Genomic DNA, 22,806 nt, shown 5'->3' with positions numbered 1-22,806 from the left:
TCAAAGCTAGTCAAACCTAGGGACATTTTTGGGGTGCATAACTGGATCCTATCCTTCTCCAACTTACAGACTTCAGGTGGCTCATGATATCCTCAAGATGGGGAGGCACTGGAAGTCAGGAAAATGCCATAGTCCAAATTGTTTCAGTTCTAAGTTGTAATGAAAATGACCTTAAAAAGTTTGACCTTGTGCACTTTTTCTATGCTCCTTCCATTCATTGGCAAATGTACTAGTAAGATTGAAATCCCTGTATTTTCCATCCTTTATAAACACTGACAGTTGGTGGTACTTCATTTCATTATAACCACTTAAAAAAAACTTAAACCAACAAAATCAGGAGAAACAATGTCCTCAGGGTTGTTATTTCATTTCAGTGTTCTCTCATCACTTGTAGTCAGACTTGCCCTTGTTCACTCAAGGAGAATTCCCCCAAAGTTTGCCCTCCCACTCCCTCCAGTGAATGCCTCCTTACACATCATGAAAAAAGTACAATTATGACATGCTGCCTCCCACTAATGAAGGAATTCTAAGTCACTAAGCCCCATAGGGAGTGAGGGCACATATACCCTCCTGTGTCTTCTCATTGGCTCTGCTGAAATGTGGTTTACTCCTCAAACTGTCGGCTCACTGGTCACACAGATCACCTCCCTTTTTCCTTCATGGTCCCCTGAGGAGGAAGCCAAGTGACCTTTGGTCTAGTTCAATTCAAACAGGAATGTGGGACCTCAGACCTCAGCTCTCATCCTGCCTACACAATTTTGAGGAAATGGAGATGGGAAGAGTATTTTCATGCATCATCCCCTTCCCCCCAACCCCCAGTCAGTTTTTCTATGTAGTCGAAGGTGGGGGGGGGGAGGAAAGAGGGATGCTGGAAGAGAAATTGCAACAGAACTGCTCCTGTCCTGTCATAAATGAGGGTTATAGAATTTGGGACATATGGACTCCAGATTTAATTGAGCTCAAAGATTTGGCCCAGCTAGAGCAGTGAAGAGAATACCAGAAAATAAATGTTCCAGAGCCAACATCTTGTGTCTTATTCTTGAACATCTTTTGGATGTGCAAGGTGACTGTAGATACTTCATTCCTGAGAGCAAGAAGCTGAAAATGAGGAAATGAAAAATCACTACAATTTGTTTCATGTTTGCAAATAATTTGGAGGTTGCTATAATTAAGTTATTACCTTGTTGGTAACAGTTCCATCTTTATGGTTGGAAGGCAGCAAAATTGGTATCATTACTAAAAGGGGGTATGGGAGGGAGGATGATAATCCAATTTATCTTTCATTTCAAAGCATAGCATCTCACACTGGGCAGTTTATATCCAGAAAAGCCCCAGACCCATAACCACATGAAAAATAAGTCATTTCAGAATCACTAGCGGACTTTGAATACTTTTCACTAAATGTTCTGGGGTTAAGATAAAAGAAAAGAAAACAATGCCAACAATGCACTAGCAACTGTATAATGAAGCAATGATAGAAATAGCCTTCAGGGAGGTAGAAATTTTATTTTTTAGTTCTGCTGTGTAAAATGTTCAGGATTTCATATATTTTAAAATATTTTCTCTCTAAACTTTGAGGAGTGACAAAGTATTAGCAACAGGAGGAATTGGAAACTTCAGAGGTTTGGCTGGTTTGCAGCATTAAGGGAAAAGATCAAATGTATACAGACCGGCTGGGCTTGTGCGAAACTAGTAGGGAAATCAGCAAATAGATTTCAGGAACTGGAACTCAAAAGTGATTAGAAGTGTTCAGAACTTACCCACGTGCCGCGCCCCCCCCCCCCCAATGAAAAACCAATACGACAGAAACACTAAAAGACTCTTTCAGGCTGGGAACTAGCCTAGCAAACACGTGCTGCACCGACTTGTTGGAAAAGCCCTGAGTCAAGGAAAGGGGCTGGGCTAATGCTTTTTCCTCCAACTTTCCCATAATGAGCTCCCCTGCACGCCCCCGCCCCCGCGGGTCCCTACCCTCCGGGTTCGGGGGTCTGCTCCGAAGGCCCTAGGGCCGGAGAAGGCCGGGGGGCGCCCGGCCGAGGACGCCCGGCTCCTACTCCAGGACTTGACCCAGGCCCGCGGCGCATCCCCAGGGGCCCGGGCTCCACTCCCCCCCGCCCCGTCAGGTGTCACCCCAGAGAAAGCGGCTCCCGGGGGCAGGGGGCAGCCTCAGAGCTGAGGACCCCCGCGCGGGGGGCGCAGGGTGGGCCGGAGCCACAGCCCCGAGGCCGGACCCCGCGCCACCTCCATTCTCTCCAACTGCCCTCCACGACCCCTGAACCCCCCAGCCCGGGGAGGGGGCGCTTCCCACAATGCCCAGCGTTCTCCAGCCCTCATTTCCGTTGTCCAGTCACCCAGCGGCAGGGGTGGACGGGGGCCGGACCCAAAGCTCCAGAGCGCTGACCCCTCCACGTCGCCCTCCCCCAGCCCCGCACCTAGGAGCGGAGAAGAGGCGCCCCGCGGGGGGGGCGGGGGCGGGGCCAGAGGCAGGGGCAGGAGGGGCGGGGCTTGAAGAGGGTGGTCGAAGAAGAAAAGGAACCGAGAGGGGCCAATCAAGAGCGTCCGGGCGCGCGCCGGGGGGCGGGGGCAGAGACCGCGGGCGCGCGCGAGGCAGGGGGCGTGTGTGCCGGGGGGTGGCGGAGCCGGGCGGGGGCGCGCCAGGCTGAGCGGGGGCGCGCCCGAGCGGGTCTGACTGACGGACCGACTGAGAGCGGAGCGCGAGGAGAGCTCCGGGGGCGACTCGGACCCGGCGCCGGGATTCCGGGGGCGACGGTCAAGGGCAGGGGCCGAAGACGGCGTTGCGGCCGGGGCGGGGGTCCGCCGGCCGCGGCGCCCGCTCCTCCTCCTCCGGCGGCCGCCCTCGCTCCTTGCCTCCCCCCCCGCCCCATGGGGTAACAGGTAAGCGGCGAGCCCGGCTGCTCATTGTCCGCCCCGGCCCGGCCCGGCCCGGCGCCCGCCCGGGCCCCGGAGCTCCCCTGCCCCTGCCCCCCCCCCCCGGCCCGAGAGTCCCCCCCCCCCGGGGCTCGGGCGCCCGGAGCGAAGACCCCGGCGCCCCGGCGCGCGGGGCGCCCCCTGTGGCCGGGCGGCGGAGCCGGGGAAGCCGCGGCCGGGGTGACAGGCGGCGGCCGCCCGGCCCCGGGCACGACCCCCCGTGCCCCCTCGGCGGGCTCTGCCCCGCGCCTCCTCGGGCAGGGCCGGGGCGGAGCGGGGGGGGGCGGCGTCCGAGCCCCGGGCCCGTCCGGCGCCCCCTCCCACCATCGCGCCCGGCGGGGGCGGCGGGGGGCAGCCGGCCCTCACTCCTCCGGGCGAGCGCAGGCTGGCACAGGGGTCCCCCTCCCTCCTTCTTCCCCGTCTCTGCCGCCAGGTCTGACGGCGCCTCACTCCCATTTTATACCCTGGCAACACCGCTCCCTGAACCGCTTTGAACCCCCTGGGGCCACCGGGCAAGAACCACCAGCTCCCGGGGCCGCGGGGGGAGGGAAGTTGGAGCATGTCCGCGAGTGAGCGTGGGGGGGTGGGGGGGTCCGTGTTGTGCCCGAGGGGCGGGGGCGGGCGGACGCGGAGACTCCGGGCTCGGAGGAGGGCTGTTACCGAAGCGAGGTAAGTCTGCCGTGTGCCAGGGCCGACCCCCCCCCCGTGCCGCCTCCTCCTCCCCCTTCCCTCCTCCTTGTAACCTCCAAAAGGGGAATTTTCCAGCCGGTAATTTCTGCTGCGTCAACACCCAGCTCTAGGGAGAGGAGACAAGGGGCATTTTAGTAGCTCCCACTACCCACGAGAGGCTCCTACCCAAACCCCAGAATTAAAATTCTTCCCCCAAAACGCAGCCTATAGGCAAGTTGCACCAAGAGTTTCTGAAGAGTCTATGTCTCAAAACTGCCTGGAAAAAGGGGATGAGGTAATACAGTGAAGCTTGTGTATTTCTTTCTCTCTCTCAGGCCTGTTTTGGGTTATTGTCTCCCCCTAAAGCCAGACACAGATCGCCTGGCCTTGCCTCCATTTTAATTACAGGCTGAAATGGGGGAAGAAGTGACCCTAGAACAAAACTGCAAGATCATTTCTCTTCTCTTTGGTGAGGCAGCTAATTGAATGTGAGGCTTAACCAAAAGGGCTGAGATTTTTTTTATATGTTGGGTAATTGATTCAGGGGGAGGGGGGATAGCTTTCCCTTCACCCCTTGCCACCCCAAAGGCATGTTTTGTAAAGGAGAGAAGAGGAAGGATTGGACTTGAAGGTGTGTTTGCAAAATAAAGGTTTGCGGTGCCGGAGCTTGGCTTTGTCTCCCTGTAAATAGACATGTCAGTCTCAGAAAGTAATGCAAGTGAGTGTCTGATAACTCAATCCCAGATGACAGGGGAGGAAGCTGAATTTTCAGGACTAGAAAGATTTCTATTTGTTTATTCCCCCCCCCCCCCCCACAAATTCAGTATCTCTTCTGGTTAATACACTACACACACAAAACCTGTCAGTAGCTAGCTGTATTTCAATGAAATCTGAATGGTATAGGAAAAATGCTTTTGACACCTGATAAGGAAATATAAACAAAAGAAAGTTTAATGGAGATTAGCAGAGAATTTCCTCATGCTTTCTATTTTACAATCTCAGTGATTCATTCAGCATGGATTACAGTGACAAGATTATTATCAGCATTGTTTAAAGAAATGCTAATTAGAAAACGTGTTTTGCAAACAGCACTGAGCAGACACCTGTACTGAAGTTCTCACTTGCATTTTAATTGTATCAGTTGTTTTATCTTTTATATTTGATTTATTGTAATCTTCCAGTTTTTTTTAAAGACTTATTATAGCTTCACTTTCTACTTAAGCCTTCTCATCCTGCGTTATTGGTTCATGTAAGGAATTTTCACCGAGAATGGGAAATATCTTTTGTTCATAAAGAATAATTAAAGTAATTAAAGAATAATTACAGCAAGCATTTTGTTGCAGAATTCTTCAATTTTATAATTTATGGATCATCCTGGATTAAAAGTTACTCAGAAATATCCAATTTTTATAATTATTGTAAGATTTAAGAGTTTACCTGGCAGTGTGACTACTTATTTGTAACTTAAATGCAAATGTGAACATTTTTCAATGAAAAGTTTTGTAATTATTTTGATATCTTTCATAAAATGGATTACCATCATAGCATATTAAATGTGGCAAAGAACTATCACTGAGGTATTTGGGGACTGAAATCTAATATAGAATCTATTGCCCAGTGGACCAGTCTGAGAAGCAAAAAGGAATACTTAGATTTGTATTTACAGGAACTCTCAATTATCTGTTCCTGAAAATTAGAATTTTATTTTGATGAAATGCTTTTTAATTGGTCATTTTAAGTCGTTTTTGTGTTCTGATATGTTGTTTCCCCATGCTCAAACCTCAGTTAATTCCATGTCCTCTTTGATAGATATAAATGATTGCTGTTTATCCTTATGGTAGTGAATTCCACTACCCTCTGCAGTTGTGAAACAACCTCATTATATCACCGATTCATTTATACTTTGGGTCATATCTTGTCTCTGGTGTCCATAGTAACATATAGTATATCTTTCTCACTGATAATGAGTGCCTATAACATGCGTGTGATTCTTGTACCCTAAATAATGTTATGAGAGGATTCTACTTTATGTCTGTAAATCTTGAAACTTTTTAATATTTTAAAATTGGATTAATTTGGGGTACCTTGTTTCAATGTTATCAAATAACTTATTTAAAAGTGTTAATAAACAGATTTTAATTTCATATTTGAACTTTGAATATTGTCCTTTAACTGGCTTTTTTAAGTGTAAAGAGAAATTGGGCCAGATTGTCCCTGTGGTCTGTGTTTCTGGGACGGTTGTACTTTTCAAGGGGTTTTTATGACAGCTGTAAGCTTAAGAAAATGAGTTTAATGAATGTTGGGGTGGGTGAACCTCATAATCTCACAAACTTGACAAAGTTATTACTTGCTGTGACTTTACAAATGAATCCAATTTCCATTTGATTTGGCATCATCTTCCTCTTCTGTTGGAGTTAAAAGTAAGTTAAATATATTCTAAATGCCTTCCCCTACTTTAGAATCCTACATTTATACTTGTTTTGAGTTGTAAACCTACATAGACCTTAATTTTTTTTTCATTTTTCTATGTGCAAATTCTTCCCCAATTCACATTTCGTTTTTAAATCCAGTAATTGTCATATCACACATCATATTTTTCCTTCTGTCCTTTCTTAGGATATATTTTAATAAATTGTGCAGTGTTGATAGATTGTTTAGGATTCTGTTCCTGTCTCTTTTCCCCAGACTCTAATAATCTTTCCCTGCTGCTAAATATTTATTTTTAATGGTCTAAATGAGGGAAAAGTGAACATTCTTTGAAGTACAAATTTTAAGGGAAGAGGATTTGGATTTAAATCTCTGAAATGCATTCTTCAGTTCTAATTGTTGTCCTTTTCTCTGGTTGTAGTTCCCTAGAGCACTTTGCTTTAGTGTGCCCAGTACAGGCAATAAAATTGCACCAAAAAAACCACTAAGGGTTTTAGAGAAAAGGACTGATAATGTTTCTTTTTGTATTCCATCTTAAAACATTTGTGTACCATATAACCCAAAGCATAGATTATTTCCACACTCTTGTTGAAAAGGTTTTTATATTGTATTGCTCATTACCAATGACAAAAAATGCCCCACAATTTTTTTCTATGTATGACAAAAGGCAGAAGAAGGAAATATGAGGAGTTCCTAAGAAAATTAGGGTAAACGAGGAAACTAAAGAGTCAAATCAACAATTTTATAATTAGGTACTACTCAGGTATTCTTATAAACATATATACATATATATGTTCATGTGCCATTGAATCACTATACAGAAGATCATTTTGATCGATCATCAGTCAACAAATATTTATTAAGTACACACTATAAGTCATGTATTTCGTGCTTTACAGCAGGGATACAAAGAAAAACATAAAGTGATCTCCTTTAGGAGCCTGCTTTCTAATAGAAGATAAAATAAGTACATATAGAAAGCATGTACATTGTATATAAGTAAAAATCATTTTGATTTTTCTAATGTAAGTTCCTGACTAGGGTTGTGTTTACCTGTTTGTATATCGTTTCATTGTTATCTCCTTGAAAGATGGAATTGTCTTTTGCTTTTCTTTGTATCTCCAGCCCTTAGCATAGTGCTGGGCACAAAATAGGTGCTTAACAAATATATGAGTGTTCAATAAATGTTTATTGATTGACTGATTAGGTGGTGTTGAATTTCAAAGCTTTTGCAAGTTAAAGGTAAAATGACAATCATTTGTTTTCCATTAGAGGTTGTGATCATGTTCTTTAATCAAAAAATTAAATCTATCTTGTGAGACTCATCAAGCAGCCAGCTTGCTCTCAAAGAGCTCACAATCTAAAGACATCATACAAAGAAGTATGTACAGTCATGCTATAGACAGGATAAACTAGATATGATCAACATAGAGAAGGAGGGAGAATTAAAGGAGATCAGGAAAGGCTTCCTGTGAAAAGTGGGATTTTAGCTAGAACCTGAAGCAATCTGGGGAAGGAAATAGAGATGAGGGAGAGAATTCTCAGCATGAGGAAAAGCCAGTGAAAAATCATCATGAACGAAGATGGAGTGTCTTGTGTGAAGAACAGCAAGAAGACCAATAGAGTTCGATTGTAGAGTATGTGGAGGGGGGTAAAGTATGAATAAACTAAAAGTATAGAAAGGATGAAGATTGTAGAGAAGTCATGAAGGTAAAATAATAAGATCTTGGAAACATGTATATAGGAGATGAAAAATGTTGAGGAGCTAAGGATGATACCCTGATGGCTGGGAAGTGGGTGATGCTATTGATAGTAATAGGAAACCAAGAGGGAGAGCAGAGGGTGGTTGGAAGGCACAGTGATTACTATTGACAGTAAAAGGGAAGGTTGGTAGAGAGGAAAGATAATGCAGTTTTGGTTATGTTGAGTTTAAGAAGTCTACAGAACATCCAATTTAAGATGTCCAATAGTCAGTTAGAGATGGGAGACTGGAGGTCAACAGAGAGGTTAGGACTAGAAAAGTAAATTTGAGATTTATTGCTATAGAGATGATTTTTGAATCCATGGTAACTTATGAGATCATCACATGATATAGAATAGAGGAAGAAACAAGAGGACCCAGGACAAAACTTTGTGGGGCACCCAGAGTAATTGGGTATTATAGAACTGAAGTTCCAGCAAAGGAAACTGAGAAAGGACAGATAGCTATATAAGAGGTAAGGAAAGTATCAGAGAGAAGAGGATGGATAGCAGTATCAAAGACTTCTGAGAAATCAAGAAGGATGAGGATTGAGAAAAGGCCATTAGATTTGGCACTTAAGAGATCATTTAGTAACTTCGGCAGAAGCAAATTTTTTTTTTATTTAAGGCAAGGGGGTTAGGTGATTTGCCCAAAGTCACACAGCTAGGCAATTATTAAGTGTCTGAGACAGGATTTGAACTCAGGTCCTCTTGACTCGGGGCCAGTACTCTATCCTCTACACCACTTAGCTGCCCTTTTAGAAGCAATTTTTAAAAAAAAAATATCCATTATAAGTTTTATTTTATTTTTCAATAATTGTTTCAAAATAGAATATCAGATGCATTCTTAATAGAATAAGGTAGTGATGGTTTTCAATATGTTCATTCACATAAAGATTTGATGGTATAGTATGCAAAAAAGTCAGTAAAGCAGCAATTTTCCTAATACTAGAGGAGTACACTTAATCATTGTTTGAAATAATCAGTAGAAGAAAGGGTATTTCTTTCTCTTGAATTATTTTCAGACAGTATCATGTCACTAAACATAGCTATAGTTTGATGAGAATTAAATTTTTCTGGCCACAGCATACAATTATGCAGAAGTCGTTCTATATGTATGAATAATTTTTAATATTTGCATGGAGGTAGGGCCCAGAAATAGTTTTTTGTTTATAAAACACTATTGTCCCCTCTCCTTTCATCTCCATAGTTCTATTTATTTTGCAATTATTATCAAAATTATTTTACATGATGATATGTATTTATCTTCACTGTCTTATTAATTAAACATTGGAGGTCCAATATAACACTGTTTTCTGTAGGGCTGAATTTGATCTAAGGCTATTCTGTCTTGTATCCTATTTATGGGGATCTAATCACTGAAATAACAATTTCTCCTATGTACCCCCTTCTCTTTTCTGATACTGCTACCACCTTGGTATAAACCTCTATTACTTTAAGTCTAGTTTATTTCAGTGGCCTGATGATTGATCTCTCTACCTCAGATCTTTCCCCAGCCCAGCCCATCATCCTCTCAGTTGTCAAATAGATCTTTCTAAAGTGCAGATCTGACCATATTCCCTCCCCATTCAGTAAACTCCAGTGGCCCCCTATTTCCTCCAAGATCAAATATAAAATTCCTTGTCTGCCTTTTAAAGCCCTTCATAACCTGGCCCCTTTTAAATCTAATTATACCTTACCTCTTTCCATATACTATGTGATCCAATGACATTGGCATACTTGATGTTCTCCTCACTCAAGATACTCCTTCTCTAGACTAAGTATATTTTCATCTATTTTTTCCTTCCATGTTTGAACTTTTTGCTCATATTTGCTTCCTGTCTTCAAATCTCAGTTAAAACCCCATCTCATTCAAGGAACCTTTCTTATTCTTGATGTCTTCCCTCTTAGATTATCTCCAGTTTATCCTGTGGATTTTTTTTAACCTAAAAACTACCTTATAAATTAAGTCAACATGCATTTGCCTGCAACACACATTCCCCACAATAGCATTATTTAATGTATGTATGTGTGTATATAATCATTACATGTATTTTCTTTTTAGAATGGAGTCTCAAAGTAAAAGTAGCCAAAAAAATGCTTTTACATAGTGGTGAGCAAGGTATTTATACAGACTAGTCAGCATTGCTTTTTGTGTATCTACTACTTAGCAATCTCTATTTTAGATGATATGGTGACTTTGAAAGGAATTTGAAGAATTAGTTATTGCCTTTAAGAAGCTTATGACTTAAAAGAGGAAACAGAATAAATATAATATGATAAACATGCAGAAGTGACAGAAATATTCATGTATGTAAAAACATGTGGCTACATATCTACACATAAACTCAACTCTAGCTGCTTAGAGAATATATATGTAATCAGAACAATGATAGACAAATGATAGACATGACAAGTGGTTCTCCAAGTGTTACAGTAGAGCCAAGAGGAATTAATCTAAAAAAGTTCATAGAGGAAGTTATTCTTAAATACTTTTTAGACCTCTTTTTTTGCAAGACAATGGGATTAAGTGGCTTGCCCAAGGCCACACGGCTAGGTAATTATTAAGTGTCTGAGGTCAAATTTGAACTCGGGTCCTCCTGACTCCAGGGCCAGTGCTCTATCCACTGTGCCACCTAGTCGCCCCATATTCTTAAATATTTTGATGGAGAACTTGTGGCAGAGAAAGAGAAATCATTCTCATTCAGAAGAATAATGTTTCAGTGATTTGGAGGGAGAAGAGGGCACCATAGTACTTATGCTCAGGAAGCATCTATTGAGCACTTACCTTGGAACTATGCTAAATAAATACCAAGGGTGCAAAGAAATGTAAAAACCTGTACCTGATCTCCCTTGGAAAATAATGTGTAAGTGTCTCTGGACACAGAAGTTGTATATAAAATATCTGGAAAATCATCTCAGAGGGGACTAGGAAAGATCTGCTGAGGGTGGCAGTGAAACCAAGACTTTGAGGAAGCCAGGGAAGAGAGGAGCTAGACGAGAAGAGGTGAAGGAGAGCATTCCAGGGATTGGGGACAGCCAGTACAAAAGAACAGACTTGGGAGACGAGTGTCATGTTTGAGAAACAATAAAGTAGACCAAGGAAGCTGAATTGTAGAATGTGTTGAGGGGAGTGAATTTAAGAAGACTGGGAAGGGAGGAAGGGGTCAGAGTGGAAAGGGCTTTAAAAGTCAAATAGAGGACTTTATTTTTGAACCTGGCAAATAATAGAAAGCCACAGGAGTTCAAACAGAGAGCAGTGCTCTTGGAATAGCTCTGTGCCTTTAGGAATATCAATTTGACAGCTGAGTGGAGGGGGACTTAGAGTGGGGAAAGACTTAAAGAGGGAGGCCAATTATCAGGTTATTGCATGTTATGCTTAAAGATAGTGGTTAACCTAAAAAAAAGGGGGGGGTGGCTAGGTGGCGTAGTGGATAAAGCACTGGCCTTGGAGTCAGGAGTACCTGGGTTCAAATCCAGTCTCAGACACTTAATAATTACCTAGCTGTGTGGCCTTGGGCAAGCCACTTAACCCCATTTGCCTTGCAAAAACCTAAAAATAATAAATAAATAAAGATAGTGGTTATGGTATGTGTGTGTGTGTGTGTGTGTGAAGTGGGAGATGAAGGATTTGGGTTAAGATGAGACCAATTGTATATAACCTATACTTCTATATCAAGTGTAGGTAAATAGAAGACATTAAATGTTTGTGTAATTTTCTGTGTTTTTCATCAGTGTAGTTTCCAACTTCTCACCAGTTCAGATGGTAACCCAATCCTACTTTCTCTTATTTTGTGATGAGCCTCCAATAAAGGCTAGAGAAGTTGTACCATTTCTTTTAATATCTATGGCTTTAAGGATAGTACTTTGGCTGAATAATTGTTTTCTTTCATTCACCATATGATTTACGTGTCTCTCTTTAGAGTCTAGTTGTCTTTTTTCCCAACTTATAGTTCATAGGATCACAGAACATTAGAAGTGAAAAGTCTTGAGGGATCATCGAGTGTACAGCCCTTTCCTTTTACAGCTGAAACTGAGGCTCAAGGAAGTTAAGGGATCTACTAGCTATGTGATCACTGGCAAGTATCAGAGCTGGGATTTGAGTCCAGTTCTACTGATTGCAGGTTGAGTGTTCTTATCACTTCAACAGTCTGCCTCATTCATATCGAGTAAGTAATTCTTAGTGATATGCTATTATCTACTTAAATCTTTTATATTTCTCAACATTTCTCCCTGGGACAGGATTCCAGATTGGTTCGAGAAGCCATTGAGAGCTAATTTATAGTTCTGAAAAGGGACATAATAACAGAATAGATTTGGAGGGAAATTGTTCTTAAATCCTTGCCTATGTAGAATGTGCTAGGAGGGTTGGCAAGAAGGTAATGGCTAGGTCAGGCCTCTGGTATTTAGGAGGCTGAAACTTGGACAATGAAAAGAAAGGGGATAGTCTGAGGAATTTTATTGAAGAAAGTGAGCAGAACTTAACAGTAGATATTTGTACTTCATTTCATGACATGTACTTCATGACATTAGGGAGATGATGCCATGATAGGCATATGAATTGGATTTGAGTGATAAGGTACTATGCTAAGTCACCAGCCTCACTTTTTCCTCCAAAGCCATCTGGGTCCAATGGCTAGGTATAAGTTAGGATGATTGGAGGGCCCTGGATTGGAACAATCAGGGTTAAGTGACTTGCCCAAGGTAACAAACTAGTAAGTGGCAAATGTCTGAGGCTGGATTTGAACTCTCATCCTCAGTGGTTGATAATGTGAGAGTGAAAGACAAAAGTTGTAGTTGATGTCATGAAAATTTAACAGAGGATAGGAATGACAATATAAGAGTGGGAAGTACCTCAGTAGAAAAATTAACTGTCTTTTCAAAACTGTCAGTTTTTGATGGGGTACCTGAATGATTGTGCCCTGTAGATTGAGAAAATTAGATCAGGATAGAAAAGAAGTTAGAGTTAGAGAAGGAGATTTCTGTTGTAGGTTGGAATCACTGATTTAATTAATTAATTAGATTGTTTTCTAAAATGAACATTCAAAATAATATTTTATTATTTTTTCAATTACATATAAAACCAATTTTAATATTTGTGTTTTTTAAATTTTATATTCCAAATTCTTTCCCTCCCTCCATCCTTCCCCCACTCCTCTCTTCCCACACTGATAAGGCAAAGCAGTTTTATATAGGTTATACAAGTGCAATCATGCAAAACATATTTCTATATTATGTTATGAAAGAAAACAGACAATACCTCAAAAAACATAAATGCACATACCCCCCAAACCCATGAAAAATAGTATGCTTCAATCTCATTCGGACTCTAGCAGTTCTTTCTCTGGAGGTAGATAGCATTTTTCATCATGAGTCCTATGTGGTCATCTTGGATCATTGGATTGATGAGAATAGCAAAGTCATCCACATTGTACACTATTGCTGTTACTGTGTACAATGTACTCCTGGTTCTGTTCACTTCATTCTGCACCAGTCCATGTAAGTCTTTCCAAGTTTTTCTGAAAGTATCTTGCTCATTATTTCTTATTGCACAATAATATTACATAACAATCATATGTCACAGCTTGTTCTGCCATTTCCCAATTATGGGCATCCCCTCAATGTCCATTTCTTTGCCACCACAGAAAAAACTGCAATAAACATTTTTGTACTTAGAGATCCTTTTCTTATTTTTTTGGGGGGGGAGAGGAGTCTCCTAGTAGTGGTATTACCAAGTTTTATAACCCTTTGGTCATAGTTCCAAATCGAAAATAAAATTTTAAAACATTTCAAGATTAGAATTTCATCCTACTGTACTAAAAATTTAAGCGAGTATTTCCTTTTTTTTTGAAAAGTCTCATTTTAAAAGTCTCAGTCTTGAAAAAATGTTCTTTATAACTTTTTAATATTCTTAATGATCATACAAGTTGTTATATTCTGATATTTCCAAATATCTGTGATCTCACATACAAAATTTTAAAGTTAGAAGGGATCCTCTAGTGGCTGAGTAGTTTAATCCATAGCCTGAAGAAATGTCTGCTATACCTAACAAGTACCTAACAAAGTCAGCCTTTGTTTGAAGACTTTTAATCCATTACCTAGTGAGGCAACCCATTCTACTTTTCAAATATCTCTGCCTTTAAGGAAGTTTTTCCTGACATTGAATTTGCCTGTTTACAGTTTCTATCCTTTGCTCCTGATTCTGCCATGTGGGGTCAAAAACCCATATCTGTTCCACCTGTCATCTGTTCTAATGAAGACAGCTTTCATGTCCTTCCCATCTCCCACCCTCACCTCCCACCTTTTCTTTTCTAAGCTAAACCTCCTCAGCTTATTAAGCAATCTCATCAAGGTGGTACTTCTGCAAATTGTAATTCTTCATACTTAACCATGTTGCAGAACTCTCATCCATGATCTTTGAATCTTCTGTAGCACATACACCCAATTTGTTGGGGGTCTTTTTTCTAATTTTCTTGACATTGTGTAGATAACAATACTGTTTACCTTTTAAAAAATAAATTTGTGAAGGAAACAAAAGATGTGAATATTAACATTAACAAGACAGTAAAAATCACTTTACGTTTTCTTGTTGTTCAGTTGTTCCAGTTTTGCCAGATTCTTTGTGATCAACCCCATTTGGGGTTTTCTTGGCAAAGATATACATGGGAGTGATTTGTCAGTTCCTTCTTCAGCTCATGAGGAAACTGAGGCAAACAACATGAAGTGACTTGCCCAGGTCAAACAGCTAGTAAGTGTCTGAGGTCTTGGATTTGAATTCAGGTCCTCCAGACTCCAGGCCTGGTGTTCTATCTACTGCCCCATTATAATATTTACCATAGTTTTATTATTGTTGATATTATCTTTTACATATTGCCTCTATGTAGAAACATAGTCAATATGTGTATTGGTTTTTAGTTCTGTCTTCAACACTTTTTATCACTTTAGTTTCACTTACATATTTAAATATTCATAATTTCTCGTGTTAATATTCTATTCCATTCACAGTTATTTATTTCCTAACACCATTTTATCTAAGCATTTCAAAGTCATTTTTAAATTATCATGTGAAAACGTACATTACCTTGAGACAAAATAATCAGAAAAGAAACATCCATTTTAGAGATGGAGAAATATTTTCAATTAAAGGAATTAGTTGCTTTGTTCTTGGTCTTATAGGAAATCATTGGTGGAACTCAGTCAGTTTTCCTAATTCCTCTTACAGTTTTATATTCATTGGACCACAAGAAGAACATGAAGTGATTGTGTTAAAATTAATTTATCTAGTACTTGCTTACAGTTTCTTGACAATAATTAGGACTTGATGGTTCAGAGGAAGGTATTCAGCTTCTCAGATATCATGGAGATGACCCCTTTTGGCTGCCATAATACTTAAACTATGTATACAGTCTTTGAGAAGAAAATGGCTTTTCAATTTTACCTTCAGTTCAAGCCACCTCCCTTCTTCAGGGGAGCTAGTGTAGTACCACTAGTGGCACAGTGGTCCCATGTACCATGACAAGAGTTACTATTTGGTCCATGTATTTTTAAATTTTTTTTTCTTTTTTTTAACACTATCTTTCAACTAATCTAGGTATAGATTTATATTCTACTTTTCCAACACATTTTGACTATAATGACTATCCACGTTTACTCCTTTGAAGAATACTTAGTGACTTCATTTCTTGATATTGTAGGTAGATTAAGCAGCTCCAGAGATATTTGTATAATACTTACATCATAGAAAAGAAGAGAATCTATGATGGGAATTACGGTTATGTAAAAGAAATTAGGATGTTAAGAAATGGAAAATTTGTTCAAAGAGGATTGGATTCTATATTGGTACATTAAGCATTCAAGGACTTGGGCTATCAGTGTCTATGAGCAATTTATAATCCTTTGCAAAGGATTATATCAGTTGTACAAGAGTGAAAGTGAAATTATTTAGTTAGAAAAGAACTATTTAAATAAAAAAAATTTTAATTGAACTAGTTTGTTATTAGGTTGTCACAGTGGACTCAACTAATTTCTGAGAACATTTAGTAAATGCTAATTATGCAAAGTACACTACAGCATTTAAAATATAAATCTTTTTGAGTTCTATTTATTTTTATAGGTTTCTAGTATATGTTATAATTTTATTTTTGTAGGATTAACTCCAGGTGCTCAGTCCTAAAAGACTGAGAGTTTGACCATAGTTTTTGGTTTTCTATCCTCATGTCTTTCTTTCCTGTCATGGTCTTATTTCCTAACAGTTTAAATGTGACATCTTTAGTGTTATTTTAAAAAATTATGCATCTGCTTTGATTGATTCATTGCTTTCTTTTATCTCTTTTTTAAAATATTAGGAAACTCATTCTTTGAGTGATGATTTTAGTTTTTCTTCTTCTTTAGAGCCCATAATAATAAGAAAAATTGGTATAAAATATAAATTCTTTCCAGCAAGTTATTAGATTTAACATGATTTGTATACAGCCATAGAGTCCCCAGCTACAATAGAAACTTATTTTAATTTGAAAGATATACAAATAGTTTTTGGTATCATCACAAAAGCTTATCTGTTTCCTATATTGAAAAAATTGCCTTTCTTCACTATTTTGACTTGAGATGACCATGTTTTCATCAGTATCCAAAGTTGTTAATTAAGTGTGTTTGAAATTACATGAGAGCTTAACCAGCTAATATATTTGTCTGAAGGTGAAGTTGAATATATAGAATTAGAACTCTTTTGGAGGGAAAGGGGTTTATAACAAATATTTACATTTAACAATCTATCCTTAAATTAGTGTATCTATTCATACCGTACTCTATGATTTTTTGGTTGAACATGGATAAAGCTACTAACAATTTTGTAAATTTTTTTTTAGGTTTTTTGCAAGGCAATTGGGGTTAAGTGGCTTGCCCAAGGCCACACAGCTAGGTAATTATTAAGTGTCTGAGATCAGATTTGAACCAGGTACTCCTGACTCCAGGTCCAGTGCTTTATCCACTGCGCCATCTAGCCGCCCCTAAGTTTATAAATTTTTTTAGTATTTACTGATGATCTAATGCCTAAAATGACAAGGAAATAAGTATGTATTTTGTTTTCCTTGTTTTAGCTTTACTTAGTTTTAAGATCACAAATTTTTCAACTACAGGACATTTTGAAGAACTCTTCAAAGACTATTACTAGGAATATTTTTCATCAATAATTAAAAATGTATTGTACTACTGTGACAGAATGAGACAACTAAAGAAACAATTTTCAACATTGGTATGTTTTAAGATCTTTCCTATGTTATTAGTATAACAGGACAAAAATTAGGAATTACAAATAATCTTGGCTTTGGGATTTCAGATTTTGGTGAACAATTAATTCCTTTCAAAATATCATATTGCCTTTGCTTCTATTATGCTTTTTAGCTTCTTAGAAATTTGAAATGTGTAATAACTTATGATGTCTTGAAAGTAGTTATAGGGAGTTCAAAAAATTAGTGGGGACTTTCATAAATACTCTCCATTTTGACTATATCATACTGTAATATTTTGTGTTCGCTGATAACCTCTGGGCAGACTATAATGCTAAGCAGTATAATGGAGTAGTTAGAGTGATGGAGCAAAACCATCTTTAAATATTAGTATCTTAAAAACACTCCTTTTTTGAGAAGCTAAAAGAGAGAAGCAACTCAAACTGTTTTTGTAGAAATTAAAATTTTAGTTCAAAAATGAAATTCAAATTTGATAACTAATCAAAATAAAATAAGAATACCATATGTTTCCATAATTCTTTTTTAACTTCTTAAAATACCTTCATATCAAGTCATCTTCTTAAAAATGGCTTTATGAAGTAGTTAGGGAAGATATTGTTATGTTCATTTGACATATGAGAAAAATAGGCACAGCGAATTAAGTAATTTGTTTAATGTCATGCAGCTAGTTAATAGCAGAGCTAATACTAAATCTAGTACCCTTTGTACTGGAATTCTTAACTGAGAGTGCCATGAACTTATTTTTTAAAAAAATATTTTGATAACTCATTTCAATATAGCTTATTTTTTTATAATCCTATGCATTTTGTTTTATGTATTTAAAATCATTACTCAGAGAAGGGTCTATAGGCTTCACCCGACTGCCAAAGAGCACCAAGATATGAAATAAGACTAAGAATCCCTATATTAGCATTATCTAAAAGAATAGTATCATATAGGCAACCAAAATCTAAAGTATTTAACTCCAAGGTAAATCAGCTTTTATGATTTTATATTTACATCTTATAATTTTATGCCATGTTAGGCTATATTTTCCACACCTTTATGTAACATAATTAAATTAATATTAAATAAATAATGTTACAATTAAACTTTCATATGTACTTAGTAATTAAGAAAAGAAAAATGTTAATGTACTTTTTTGCCAGTTAATAAAAATATTTTTGCACATTTTTTTTTTGCTAACAAGGAGACTGGAATTAATTTTTTTTTCAAAAGGATCTATGTAATCCTCTGTGAACAAAAATAATTATGGTTAGTCTTTTTTCCTATGTTCCTAAGAACTTATATTAAGTGATTTTTTTTAAATATTAGATTTGAAACTAGTTAATAAATTGTAGGAAGGTATAGTAAGATTTCTTTTTTAATACAAGAAATGTTTCACTGCTGGTTTTCATTGTGTTTACAAAAAGCACAAGTTAAATTTACCTTTGCTTCTCTTAGTATGTATGTTCTTAAAATTAGAATCTTGTAAATTAAGAAAAAATTTTGTCACAGAATGATTTTAGTATTTCAGAAACATAGTAATAAAATTTATATTTGAAACCTCATGACTAAAATATTTTATAATTGGCATTTTATCAGTTTATTTGAAAGTATAAATTTTTATTTATTTTAGTATCACCATTTTAATTAATAACAAGGATTGAAACTGAAAGATGTAGTATCATCTTTCTGATGAAGAGAACATTGTAATAAAAAGGATTTTACAAGCATTAATGAAAATATCATTACTCTAAGTTTAATTTTCCAATATAGTATTTTTAATAAAGAGGATAGTAGTAGTAATTTGACTGATGAAAATGGTTTGGTTGATTTTGGGTGGATGAGGGTTCTTCCCCTTCCATTCCCAACTCAATACAACTGACTATGTTTTTGTCCCATCAACGTTCCCCAAATAGTAAGGGGAAAAGTAGATTTCTCACAAAACCTGCTAAGACAAGACATAGGCCCTGATTATTGCACTCCAGCACTTTAGTGTAAGGTAGTAATGGAAGATCAGTCAGTTAACAAGCCTAATATGTGTCAGACACTTATCTTTAAAGAACCTAAATTCTACTGAGTGGGATATATTTTCTCAAATGAGTAAATACAGTATTTTCTACAAAATAAAGTGACTTAGAAGAGTTTGCAAGTAGTGATGAGGAAAAAAAATATGTTCAAGAGCAAAGTAAAGCATCCCTTTCCTCAACTATCAATGTACCTTAACTCAGAACTGAAAAAAGAACTCATTTAAGATGGAAGTCAGATCCAGTAGATTATCACTTATGTCCCATGCTGCTTTCTTGTATTAGTGTTATTATTATTATTGTTATTGTTATTGCTAATAACAATACTTTAAATACTCTGTCTCCCCAAGTAGATGGTCAAATTATTGAGGCACAGGCTATGTCTTTTTTTTTTTTTGGTATCACTGGCACCAAGTACAATACTTTGGAAGCAGTAGATATTCAAAGGTGTCTTGATGAAAGTGTTAATATATCATTACACAATTTCTTCTTTCATTTCAGATAAGAGAATGTAGAAGTGGCTTCTTGAAAATTAGTAACTTTTCTTTAATTATGATGTAATTTAAAAAAGGGGAGTCTATCCTTTATGTTCTGCTACTAATTTTAAGGAAACGTTTTAGTTATATAAAGGATAAAAGAATAAAAAGTTGACTTGTTTGGTACCAAATTCACATTTGAAACCTGAAATTGATCCCTCATAAATTAGGGGGATGCTTGGTAAAGTGAGAAGGTGATAATGTATTTTTTGTCTCTTTATTTTGAAAGTGTCCAACACAATAGTGACTTGGGTACCTCTTCTGTATTGTTTCCTTACCCCTAAGAAGATGACCTTAATATTATTCCCATTAAGGAAAATGTGTAAAAAAAATTAAGGTCCAAACCATGAATCTGTATTGTGGAATTTTCCAACACTGAAATGTTTAAGGTTCTCGCTAGAATGAGGGAAGATAAATATAGATTTCTCACATATTCATGCTAAATTTAACCTCCTGGCTGTTAGTTTCCTGTCTCCTTAATCTGTCCAGTACAAGTAGCGTGGAACATACATTCAGATTTGTTGTTGTTGTTAATTAGTAATTTGAACAGCCCAAGGAAAAAAATCACCTGAGGAACTTATAGCTCAAAATCATTTATAGCACTCATAAATCTTCAAAGAGATTTACCCTTCTGAGAGAGCGTTTTTTTGGGGTATAATTTCAACAACCTTATAGTCTATCCCCCCCCACTTATTTGATATAGGTGTTTCCATATATTGACATCTTCTGGTTATTTAAACTAGTTTCATTATATTAGATTAATATAAGATAATGTAAAGCTAAAAGTAGTGATTAGGCATTAGGGATTATTTCTGATGTTTCACTTTTATTAATGATCACAGATGTAGAGCCAGGAGGGGAACTAAGAGTCAAACTCTCTAATTTTACAGATGAAGAAACTAAGGCCAAGAGAAACTAAGTAACTTACCCAGGGTTACACAGCAAGTAAATATGATGAAATTTGAGGTGAAATTTGAATTTAGGTCTTCTCATTTCCAAATCAGTACTCTATCTATAGTAGATATGTCACTATCTTTATAAACTTTTTATGTTTGGATTCTTTACTTGAAATATATTCTCTAAAGTGGAATTACTTGATCAAATGATATAAATTCCTTTTTGACTTTTTTAATTATTATTTTATTATTTTAGGGGGGTTGCAGGGCAAATGGGGTTGGGTGCCCTGCCCAGAGCTGCACAGCTGGGTGATTGTTGGGTGTCTGAGGCCGGATTTGGACCCAGGTGCTCCTGTCTCCAGGGCTGGTGCTCTGTCCGCTGTGCCACCTGGTCATTCCTATTATTATTGTTATTATTATTTTTTTTGGTTTGGGGTTTTTGGGGTTTTGAGGGGTAATAGGGTTCGGGTAACTTGCCCAGGTTCACACAACTGGGTGATTGTTGGGTGTCTGGGGTCAGATTTTGGCTCAGGTGCTCCTGGCCATCCACTGTGCCACCTGACTGCCCCTATTATTATTTTTTTATTTTAATTTTAATTTTTTTCTCTTTACTTTATTGCTCATGAGGGTCTATATTGGGGTGGGCATTATGTTTACTCTTAAACAAGAATTTTTAGTAATGTATAATAAAACATCATTTATACAAAAAGAAAAAGAAAAAAGAAAAGTTAGAAAGAGGCTTTTTTTGATAAGGCAAATGGGGTTAAGTGACTTGCCCAAGGTCACACAGCTAGGCAATTACTAAGTGTCTGAGGCCGGACTTGAACTCAGGTCCTCCTGACTCCAGAGCCATGCTCTATCCACTGCCACCTTGTCACCCTAGAAAGAGTTTTAAGAGAAGACCATGCAGATTGCTGATTAAATTTTGGCTAGGCCAGCTGGCCAGGGTTCCACTGGAGATTGCAAGGTCAAAGAGGCCACCACCCCCCTGCTCCCCCAGAATCCATCAGAGGGGGTGGTGACCTGAGCATGACTCAAGTCCCTCATTGGAGATTGTGCCTCTTGGGGAGGGGTCTCTTTTGGGTGGTCTTCCACAGGACCTGTGAGAATACAATACAAACCAGGTTGAAGGTCAGGCCCTCAGGTGTGTTAATTATATGATAAAGGAAGATTCCCTTTTTGACTTGTTACATATTACCAGATTATTCTTCTGAAAACTGAAACAATTTTGAATGACACCAGTAGTAAACAAAAAATGGACCTATTCCCCACCAGACTCATTGAACATACAGTTCATTTTATCCCTGCTTGATAGTTTTGTACACTTTCAGTTCTTATTTGAATTTTTCTTCCTGAATTCAGTTTCTTATAGGTGAATAAGAGGATCAGCATTTATTAAGTACTATGTGCCAGGCAGTGTACTAAGGGTTTTTCAAATATCTCATTTGATCTTCACAACAGCCCTATGAGGTAGGTGCTACTATTATCTCCGTTTTATATTTGAGGAAACGGTAAGTTTAGTGTAAGGCAGTAATGGAAGATCAGTCAGTTAACAAGCCTACCTGATATGTGTCAGACACTTATCTTTAAAGAACTTACATTCTCCTGAGTGGGACATATGTTCTCAAATGAGTAAATACAGTTGTAAAGACAGCATGTATACAAAATGAAGTGATTTAGAAGAGGGAGCAGGCAATGATGAGAAAAAAAATTAAGTTCAAAAGCAAAGTAAAGCATCCCTTTAACAGTGGTTAAGTGATTTGCCCATTACAATTAATAAGTAGCTCAGCCTGAATTTGAGTTCAGATATTCCTGATTCTAGACCCAGCAGAGGCATCATCTGCCTTCCTTTGTGCCCTGAGGAGGAGGGCAACTTTTTTTTTATGGTAAACTTAAATTGCAGTTAATTAGTATTAGTTATGAACAGTTGTGGAAATGGAAAGAAATAGAGGAAAGAAATACAGTATCAGATTCATTTAATTCTACCGATATTCAAATTGTTTAATAGTATTATAAATTATTTTATTAATAATAAGATTAAGATTATTTTCATCCCAAAATCTCTGAAAGACCTTGAGTTTTTCGATAAAGAGAAGAAATAAAGATATTATGAAACTTTTTTCATCATTTAAAAAATTGTAATTTATTTTGATGTTATTTAATGTCACATGTTACTGAATAGATCCATCCCCTTATCTTATAATGATCTTTCCTTTGTAACACAGAATTTTTTAAAAGAAAACTAAAAATTGGTTTAGAAAAACCAACTACCACATTGACCGTGTTTGATGATATGTTTTTTCAGCATTTAAACAAAAACAGATTCTAGGTTGATAACAAAAATATGCTACTAGAC

The 22,806-nt window shown here is 38.0% G+C and overlaps 1 protein-coding gene across 6 annotated transcripts in view; it reads left to right on the top strand.

Annotated features, from left to right (window-relative positions):
• The first annotated feature begins 2,779 nt into the window (after positions 1–2,779).
• ZBTB46 (zinc finger and BTB domain containing 46) overlaps positions 2,780–22,806 on the top strand; it is a 159,011-nt gene continuing 138,984 nt past the window's right edge. For 3 of the 6 annotated variants that reach the window (XM_074210509.1, XM_074210508.1, XM_074210505.1), the window contains exon 1: positions 3,579–3,597. The gene's annotated coding sequence lies outside the window, so the exon portion shown is untranslated. Of the gene's footprint in view, positions 2,896–3,557; positions 3,598–22,806 lie in introns of those variants that run through there. The other 3 variants (XM_074210510.1, XM_074210506.1, XM_074210507.1) reach the window with 3 other exon arrangements.

This window comes from Macrotis lagotis, chromosome 1, assembly GCF_037893015.1.
Source record: "Macrotis lagotis isolate mMagLag1 chromosome 1, bilby.v1.9.chrom.fasta, whole genome shotgun sequence".
Classification (NCBI taxonomy): domain Eukaryota; kingdom Metazoa; phylum Chordata; class Mammalia; order Peramelemorphia; family Peramelidae; genus Macrotis; species Macrotis lagotis.
Note: the sequence above shows the minus strand (reverse complement) of the source record. Positions and strands in the feature narration are given on the sequence as shown.